Source organism: Nelumbo lutea, chromosome 3, assembly GCF_056320005.1.
Source record: "Nelumbo lutea isolate HS-2025 chromosome 3, American lotus-T2T, whole genome shotgun sequence".
NCBI classification, from domain to species: Eukaryota; Viridiplantae; Streptophyta; class Magnoliopsida; order Proteales; family Nelumbonaceae; genus Nelumbo; species Nelumbo lutea.
Genome location: NC_142686.1, coordinates 37,782,812 through 37,793,158, shown reverse-complemented (window position 1 = coordinate 37,793,158; position 10,347 = coordinate 37,782,812). Strand labels below are relative to the sequence as shown.

Below are 10,347 nucleotides of genomic sequence, written 5' to 3'. Positions count from 1 at the left end.
TTCCTGCATCATAGATTTTTTTTTCTATTTTTTTTAGAGAGAGAGTGGGAGGCACGTGAATCGGTAGGATATGTGTTGAAGATGGAATCCAATGTTAGCGAACCAAAAAAAAATCCCGAATTAGAGGAGCACATTAGGAGTTGGGATTACTACCATGTACCAACCTGTCACCAATATGGTTCAGGTTCAGGTTGATCTGAGACTGCCATACCATCGATTTGCTCATTTGATTCTTTTAACTTATAACATTGTTCTTTTTATTTCCTTTTCCGTATTTCGTTCATTCTTTCCTCTTGTCTGGAAGGCAACAAAGATTGAATGGTTCCAAACTAAACGGTTCAATTGATAAAAGCCAAATGGTTTAAGGTGCAGCCCAGTTCTCCGGACGATGCTTTGAGCATTCAAAATGATCTCTCACCAGTAAACCCCTCTCAAGTAACAAGGAACCGTTGGAATGGTCGAGTTGGAACTTGGAAGTTTGCCTTGTGGCTTGTTCTGCCACACCAGTCACCAACCCCTTCCTCCATTTCCATTTTCGTCCATTCCAACGGTCAATTCTTCTGTTCATCATATTTTCAAACTCAGAAGTCAGGATCTAATTCTAGTCGTTACAAATTCGTCAGAACTTTGGCAGAAACAATTGAAGTAATTAAACCCAGGTCGTAAGCTGTTATATCTTCCAAATTTATTCAACAATGTGGAATTTAGAACGCATCCTTTTGTTTTTATGTTAGAAGGTGCCCGTAACTTGTGCTGCCAGCAGGCACCATACCCCTCTCTCTCTCTCCCCCCATCGACTGAGTGACAAACGGAGAAGACGCTACATGCTCCAGTTCTCAACGCGTTTTAAGAACCTCGAAACTGGTGGAGAAATGGAGAGAGAGAGAGAACACGTAAATGTCACTTCTTGCACCTCCAATGCAGGTTGTCGCCATATAAATACTTGGAAATATTATAATAATAAATAAAATTCTTTTCAGAAAGAAATAAGAAGAAGGACGTCCTTTCTCCCTTGGTATTATGTCCTGCTTTCTCTTCTCTGCCCGGATTCCACGACGATTACCCCACACACCCTCTCATCTTTGTCTGGGTTTTCGTTCCACTCAAACACTGTCACGTACTCACAGTCACCTCTCTTTCGGACTGTCTCTCCTTCCCTCCCTTCCATGGATAACGTAAAAGAAAAAGGTAGAGGAGCAGTTGAAAAGAGAAAAAGGTAAACAACCTTTTCTATTAGCTTTTTGCCTTTCAACCATGTTTAGAGTCATGATTGAGAAAGAAGATACTCTCTGAGGAGAAAAACAATTGACAAAAAGTAAGAGCAAAGCTATAACTTATGTGGATGTATTTTCTTCCCCACACAGACAAACACAAAGAAATAATAAACCATCATAAGCCTCGAGTTTGGTTTCTTCTATTATTTATTCAATACAGTGGGTGCAGAATATTTGTGAATTCCTTTCTATTTTTTACCGAAAAAATAAAGTAAAAATCTAAAAATTCTAGCTACAGCATGTCAAGTGGATGAAAGTGGTCAGGACACTGGCTAGTGGCTGCCAGGGCTCTGTTCTGTTTCTAGATTAGCGTCTGCTTGTGCGTGCGTGTTTGTTCAAAATTAGAGAAAAAGCTGTTGCAACGTGATAAACGGTGGGGGTTAATTTAATCCCCTTAACTTCACGAATGATGTGTCTTTTCTCGTTTTCTGAAATCTTTAAATAAGCTACCTAATCAATGTTAATTAGTATCACTATAGGAAAATTGACTTTTAGCAACGAACAAAATGGTTGGTTGAAACACCCAAAAACCGTTGCAAAAGACTTCTATCAACGTTCGCAAGGAAGACACCGTAACAATAGGTTCTCCCAACAGTTTCCGAAAACCGTTGCTAAATCTATCATTTAATTACAAAACCATTGCAAATGTACCTATACCATTGCAAAACCATTAAAAGCATTTTAAAAAAGAAAATTAGTCCTTTTATTGCATTGGTTTTTCACGAAAACCGTAGTTGGAGAATGTCTATCGCAACGCTTTTTCTTAAAAATCGTAAATAGAAAATGTCTATCGCAATGGTTTTTCATGAAAACCGTAACTAGAAAATGTTTATCGCAACAATTTTTCATAAAATTCATAGCTAGAAAATGTCTATCACAATGGTTTATAGAAAAAATCGTACCTAAAAAATGTCTATCGCAACGGTTTATAGAAAAAATCGTTGTTACAGAATGCATATCGCAACAGTTTATAGAAAATTGTTGTTACAAATTGCCTATCACAACGGTTTTTACAGAATGTCTATCACAACGGTTTATAGAGAAAGTCATGACTACAAAACGCCTATTGCAACAATTTATATAGAAAACCATTGCTACATAATACCTATCGCAACGATTTATAGAAAGCACCGTAGTTATAGAGTACCAATTGCAACGGTTTATAGAAAAAACCATAGTTATATAATACCTATCACAACCGTGTATTATAACCTGCTATAAAATAATTTGATGGTTATCAACCATTGATATAACCTGTTATAAGATAACTGTATATAGTCATCAAACCATCAATATAACCTGTCATAAAATAACTACATAATTATCAAATCATTGATATAACTCGTCATAAGATACTTGTAAATTTTAATTTTTTTTCATATGCAAATGTAAATACAAAAAACACGTATCATTTATTTAAAGTAATTAATATTTCCAACAATAAAAATAATAAAAGAAGTATCAAATGTCTTCAATGTCTTATTAACTTCTCCATCAATAATTTTTCTATCGTTGTGTAACCTCATTTTCAATTTGTAAAAATTGAAAAACGAGTATAAGAAACAAAAAATAATCATTTCATACTATCCAAAACTAAATAGTAAAAATTAATTAAGTATAAAATACTTACCAAAGTTGTAGGCCAAACAATGTTGTATCCTTGTACTTGTCCTAAAATTTTAAAATTTTCAAATGATTTCATTAAAACAATGTTATGGATTTACATAGTTTTAATAAAACTAACAAGATTTAGGTACTTACATCTTTGTTATGATCACTTGTCCAAGCAATAGTCTAATACTACTTTGTGCTCCAGTTGAATACTAAAAAAAAAAAGAAACTTAAAATTAGTTATGGATTGCATGTGGAATATTCAAAGTAAATTAAGACATCAAGCAAAATAAAGTAAAATCCAAAAAAAATATAAATTGTTCTGATTTTATGTGTCAAAAAACTCAAAAAGGGATTCAATCCAACACCAATAGATATGTGGGGTTTTGAAATGGATTAAGCAACATCTCATGTGAAGAGTATCCCCAACCCATTGAACCAAAACCCTCAAAAAGGAATCAACAACACATCCCATGGAAGCTAGGGTTCTTTGTTCTAACTAAAGAAAAAGAAAAAGCCAATGACATGGTAAGAAACTTGGGATCCTTGTGCAAACTGAATCAAAGGGACCGTCTTGATCTAGAGAGAGAGAGAGATGGTTTCTCTAAGACATACTTTAATCCAAAGTTATGCTTCTAATCAAAGTCTTTGTAAGCTTTATCTCCAGCCCCAAGTTAAAATGACAATATGATAACATTAAGACCATTCTACAAGTGATGCGTTGGTCAACGATAGGTACAACACAAATGTTAACCTAACTTTGCAAAGAACAAGCATTAGTTTCCCAGCACAATTTGGCAAAATATCTCCATGTCCCATACCTACCAAGACTAGTTATGTTTAACTTCCTCATCATAGTTTAATGTTTACTGCCAAGGAAAGATACAAGAAACCATACCCTAATATGAAATGATGATTATTGAGTTGAAACGCATTCACTAACCAAAGTGCATGTGTCATGATTTCTAGGAAATGAATTGCTAATGTAAGGCTTAAAGGGAAAAAATGATGATACCAAATAAGGAAAAGAAAGAAGATCAAAGTGATCCATCGTTCTTCTCTATGGAAATTAAACTCGGAGATGCATTTTATTGGACATATATGCAACCAATTGCTGCAGGCACCTATGAATGAATATGTATGACGATGGCTTAAGAATAGAAATGTACTTGAACTTCATAAACCACCAAGAAATCTCATTAAAGTGGCGGTCTACACTCTACAAATCCCTCCACAATATGTGCCCTTTGACAAGTAAAAAATGTTTTTCCAATAGTTAGGTTAAAAATCAGAGTTATTCATTTTGAGAGTCTAATTAAATAGAAAACTTGAGTGAGGGAGAAAATCAGGCTTTCAGATTTGAAAGTAAAGAAGTCATTAAAGTAAGATAAGAATATAAATCAATAAAATATATATAAATAAAGAAAGAAAACCACCTGATTAAAAACAGGTTGAGATTGGTTTCAGGAATTAGTACACAAATCTCAGTGGTTGATTGAAGTTGCCCTTGAAACCATAGATTTTGTTTTATTTAGTCCAGTTCATAATAAAAAAATCGAGCCCTGCAAATCTAAAATATGAGTAAATACAAAAAGGGCTTTGTAGAATTTTGCATAGCTGATATAAGAAGAGAAATTCTATAAGTAGTAAAGGGTATTGATTACAGTTGGAAATTGGAGAAGCTTGAGTATTGGCTTCTCCTGTTGCAACCTATAGATTATTGATGGGTCTGATTTGCTGAAATCTTGCTTCAGAATCCCCAGTGGTTTTGATGAGACCAGCTTACTAATGTAATGCTGCTGGTCAACATGGATCCATGTTTTCTCTAGTCAACCCAAGTCTTGCTTCAGAATCCCCGTTGAAACTTGAAACAAGGGTTCTATTTGTTTATAGTGCAATTTCCTTTGCACGAATACAAATGAAATGAGAGTGTTAACGAGAAGAGTAAGAATGTAACTTCTGATTCACTTTGGCTTTTGGGTATTTGCTTTACTTTGCTTCAGGTTTTGTTTTACCTCATCAATATTACAAAGACAAAAGAAGCCAAAAGCTGAAACAACAAAATCAGATTTTGCAATCCCATAATTTTGCACCACTACAAATGAAATTGGTGAAGTGCAAACACTCTCTCTTTCTTTGAAGCTACTGATTCAAAGAAGCTTGTCTCCAAATGACAGTAGCATCTACAAAAACTGGAAAGCACTTTGTATGATGTTTCCCATAAATGTTTATGCTGATTTTTTTTATTTGAATCATCATACATTAATCACATAATTATTTTTATTTGAATCATCATTAATGTTGAAAAGATAATTTGTTAAATGAATGAGATAGGGAGATCTAGCATTTCAAAAAAAAATGAGAGAGAGAAATTAAAAGGATGATACCCTATATCTGCTGTTGTGGAAGCATGATGATACCCTATATCTGCAAATCAGAATTTACATGAAAACCAGTCCCACTCGTAGTAGTTACTGAATATTTGGTGGGTTTTACTGTTCAAGTCATCAGGCTTCTTTCCTAATGGAGAAACAAGGGTAATGAGGTGCCTTCTTAAGCAGCCATGTTAAATTTAAAAGATAGGGACCCATCATCTAGATAGGTCTCACTCTAATTAATAGTCAGCAAAGAAAAAAAAACAACACAATGAAATGACATTATATAATAAAGCTAAGCGTTGTACCAGGTATATGGGCTGGCTACATGAATCCTGTACCTCCAATTTCATGATCTATGTCCATAAAAGTTTGGTATAAGTTTTGCTGGGTGCCAACCTGATACAAACCTCCTATTTTGGCTTCTTAGTGTGGTCTGCTATGAGTAGGAAATATGGCTCCCCTACAACCTACTAATTCCAGGAGATGTGTCCAGTTTTAAATCTGAATTCTACCCAAAATCCACTAAAAGGTTTTAATAATATGAGTAATTATATCATATCAGACATGATCAAATCCATATCTGATGATTTTGTAAATGGATCATCCAAATCCTAGATATTTGGGTTAGATACCAAATAGAATTTCAAACTTTTAGAGCCCTAGGTATACTAACTTGACTTGGGTATAGGAGTTAGGCTAATTTGGCCAATAGAGTCAAGCTGAATTGATGAAGGTCAGAAAAAACAAATCACCCCACCAGGTAATCAAAGAGATGTTTCTCAATTTGACAAAACCTAAGACCATTTGCAAGTATTCTTTAGAATTCCTATCTAGTATTTGAGATAATTTAAGCAAGTTTCTGACTTCAATTTTATTGCATAGGTCAGTGCCTTGTCACTTAGAAGGGGTAACTTTTTTATAAGTCACGGTGTTGGGTTAGGCATCCTTACCTTGCCACTAGGTAGGTGAATAGTTTCGATGTATATATACTTGATGATTTATGTATATAAGTTAGTGTGAGAGGGATGGGACTATGGGAGGTAGGATGATGATGAAGGATGTTTCTTGTAAAACATTACTATAACATGATGTCCATGTTACATGTGCATAAGGGTGGGTCCATATTAAATCCAACTATGAACTGGTTCATATTTGAATATTCACATTCATACGAACAGATACCATTTGCAGCTAGTTAGGGTCAAGAATCTCAGTCTGAAAGTTGGGTTCGGGTTGACCTCAACCAAAACCGACTTTGCCCAATTTGCATCTATATAAGTTACCAGTATGGCCAGCATTTTTTGTTGTGGTGGTCCTACAGAGACACTAAGAATAGCTTCTTTGCTTTAGCCATTCTTATATGAAACTGCTTTTGAATTACACAAAGCAACTTTTGTTGTTTGCAAGTAAACAAGCAAACATATGTGAAAAGCCAATTCCATAAGTGAAAAACAAAGTTAGAAAAGAAAAGTTAGAAAACGTGTAGATCATAAAACAGAACAAACAAATCCAATATTTGATCTTCAAATAAATAAATAAAAAAAAAAAGTCCATACGAGGGAAGACGAGGAAGATCATCAGCAACATCATGAATTTGAACAAAAGAGGAAAAGAGTTTGTAGAAATCAGAATTTAGTAGTAGTCAATTGCAGGGAAAAATAAAGACAAGGTAAAAGAAACTCAACAAACAAAGCAATGGGCATACTGGGAGAAACAAACAGAAACCATTAAGTATGGTCATCAACATCATTATAAAAGGAGAAACACAGACGATAACAGAAAATAGAACATGAAAACAGGAAAAAACCTGATGGGGGACTACTACGTGCTTTTAGATACAATAACCGCAACACTAACTACCATAGATGATTGAATTCAGTAGATATGCAGGGAAGCATAAAAATCAAATAGATAAATGGAAGAAGAAGAAGAAAGTTAAAACACCTTGAGGGTACCCTTGCAATGGTGGCATCGGAAACAAGCCTCGGTGAACTTGGAAGGAAATTTTGACTCTTATCTTTAATTATTAACATCTTTGTAACACATTGGTGCTAATGTGTCGGATACTAAGAATCCCATGGTTCAAATAATACTCATATAGTGTATGTGACTAAAGCTTTCTCGCGGTTGAAGATGGTTTAGGGGAATCCCGGATCTGATCCGTGTTAGGTTGGGCCAAACTTCAAATTAACCAGGCCCTAGCCATAGGCTAAAAGATACATCCCAACGCCCAAGCCTGGACCAACAGTGGGCAGGGCTCAAATACTCATGATGGAGGCTGGTATACGAGTCTGGACCATCAAGGAAGCTGGTTGGTTCTAACCACGGAAGATCAATTGGACCCTGGGCCATTGGGCCTAGAAGGTTCCTGCCACCCCAAATGTCATCATGGGACGACAGCAAAGTGGATGAAGAGTTAATTGAATTATAATCTGATTGACAAACAAGTATTTAAAGCCCTAGGAGAAAGAAAAGCAAAGAAGAAAAAAATCTCAATATAAAGAATCAACCAAGTTTCAGACTTATCCAATGGTTTCTAGCTTTACTAATCAATCTACTAATCCTGATCAATGGTTGGAAAGCTCTACTTTCCACTACTAACAAATATATGTTTGTCTGGATGATTGAATCAAGATAGGAAATGTCCAAACTGAACCCAAGCTTGATTTTGTTGGAGCAAGGACAATCCCCAGAGGCTGTGTAGGTAAGACGGATCCTCATTTGATGAAAAAAGGAGCTACTAAGTGGGTTATGTCAGGTTTTCAAGACTGGACCAGACCCTGTTGTCATACTTGAATCAGACATAAAATCAAATGAACCACCAAGAGTATAAATATAAATATATACAGTGGTTACAGTACAAATCAGAAAGCTCAATCCAGTATTGCAGGTAAAATTTCCGGGTTATTAGCACATGAATTTCCTAGATATATCATGATTCATGAGGATCAAGTGTTGCATTTCTGCACACACTCATGGATGCAATGTCATGAAATGTTTCTTCATTTGACATAACCTTAGACCTTTTGCAAGTATTCTTTAGAATTCCTATCTAGTATTCAAGATAATTTACGAAAGTTTCTGACTTCAATCTTATTGCCTATGTCAGTGCCTACTCACTTAGAAGGGGTACCTTTTTTATACAAGTCTGAGCTTTCTTTAGTAGTGTCACAGACCTGCCGTGTTTGGCTGGAACTCTGCCAACTGATGCAGAGTTTCCAATTCCTGCAGGGTTTCTGATTCCTTTTTCTCTAGGTTGTTAGAAGGCTTGAAATTCTACAACTTGAAAACTAAAACTAGAGAATAGGATGGGCCTCAGGTGAATGAAATTTTCAGTCCCATAGTAGGGAGTGAAACTAGTTGAAAACTAGAACGTGATTGACTGTGAGAAACTGAGAATCTGATAATCTGAGCTTGTTCATTTTAGTAATCCATGACAGCAAATATTGAAGTATTGGCTGGTGTAGTTGGTGGGCTGCTTGGTCTAGGAGGAGGCTTTATTTTGGGCCCTCTTTCCTTGGAGCTGGGCATCCCTCCCCAGGTTTGTTGCATGCCCTGTTCCTGCAAGATGTTACTCTATCTAGTATTGGATTTCATTTCATACCTTAGAAGTTCACATTAGTTTCATTTAGTTCTGAACTCATTGTATTGATGTACAGTGTATGGTTGGGTATATAGGGTACTGAGAACAGTCACTTTGTGCAAAAGAAAAAATATGCCAAAGGTTAGGTCTATTTGTATCCAGTCTACCTCTCCCAAGATCCTGAATAGGCAGGACCATTTTTTGGTAATGGCCCTTTTTATTTTGAGTATATTCTACATTTGATAAACTTGGCAATCAGCTAATATAGTAGTCAAACAGTACTTGTTTTAAATGATAAAGATACTACTTCTGTGTATTAGTTTTATCATTAGAAGTAGTGCATCCTTTTCTTTTCCAATCATCAAACATGAGCCTATTCTTCTCTGGAAGTTTCAATTTTCAAATATTATGACTTGAACTCAAGCCTGACTATAGTGAGTTTTTGTGCAGGTGTCAAGTGCCACATCCACCTAAGGAAACAATAAACAATGTCAACATTTCCAATGGTATGATGACTTGGAAATGGAGACATTGTGGGACTGTGTCCCCCACTACAAGAATCAAAATAGATTCTCTTTGTCAAAACAATTAAATAGTATAGAAAACACGCAAAAATAGTCAAATAAATTAATAAAACAGATAACCTTGCTTTTTCCGTTACTGCAGACAAAGACAACACTTAAATCCACTTTCAACCAAGCCTGTTCAACCACAATGACACAACTAATTTATTTTAGACAATACAAAACAAAAAAAAAAAAAAAAGAAACTTTAACCATTGACGTATCTTGGATATCCATTGGCATATGAAACTAGAAAAAATGCCCTAAATAATAACCTTAGAAATGATTTGCGGCTGTCATCTTACCACAACTCATTTTGCGTAATTGGAATGTCCCTCTTTTTGCTTCACAGAGAAACCCGATTCTAGTTGCACCGTTCGACTGAAAGAATGAGGGGTGGAGATATGCAGGTCGCTTCTTCACTCTTGTATTTGTATCCAGGTATAGGGTCTTGCTTGCAAGTCAGCAAGGCAAAAATTTCGACTGAGAGATTGAGAGATAGAGAGAGAGTGCGGGATAGAGAGATAGAGACAACGAGAGAGAAGGGGAGGTAGAGAAATACCTACGGTTCGTTAGTGAAAGGTGCAAGCTACAATGAATGTGTTACAGAGCACAGGAGATTCGATAGCGTGAAAGAGAAGGGAGGGGGAAATTCGAAGGGGCGGCAAGAGGGAAACCTTGGATAGAATAGGGTTAGGGGTGACAATGGACTGGGTTTTACAACTATGTCTATGGCTTAAGGCCGGTCCAGGCGGGTTAGTTTTCTCAAGCCTATCATATTTTATTTATATGTAATATAAAATAATATATATTATCTATAATATACATTTATTTAAATACATGTGGGTTAGGTCGGGCCCAAAGTAGGCTTAAAGTAGCCCTAGGCCCGACCCTAAAATTTGTGGTTCTACTACAGGTGAGCAAAAATAAAACCAAAA

The 10,347-nt window shown here is 35.7% G+C and overlaps 1 long non-coding RNA gene across 1 annotated transcript; it reads right to left on the bottom strand.

Moving 5' to 3' along the window:
* Positions 1-2,627: 2,627 nt before the first annotated feature.
* Positions 2,628-10,104, bottom strand: LOC148864308 (uncharacterized). The gene is made up of 4 exons (XR_016110230.1): positions 9,972-10,104; positions 9,715-9,859; positions 3,036-3,097; positions 2,628-2,945 (listed from the first exon to the last, which is right to left on the bottom strand). It is a non-coding gene; the product is annotated as an uncharacterized LOC148864308 (long non-coding RNA).
* Between the last annotated feature and the right edge of the window lie 243 nt (positions 10,105-10,347).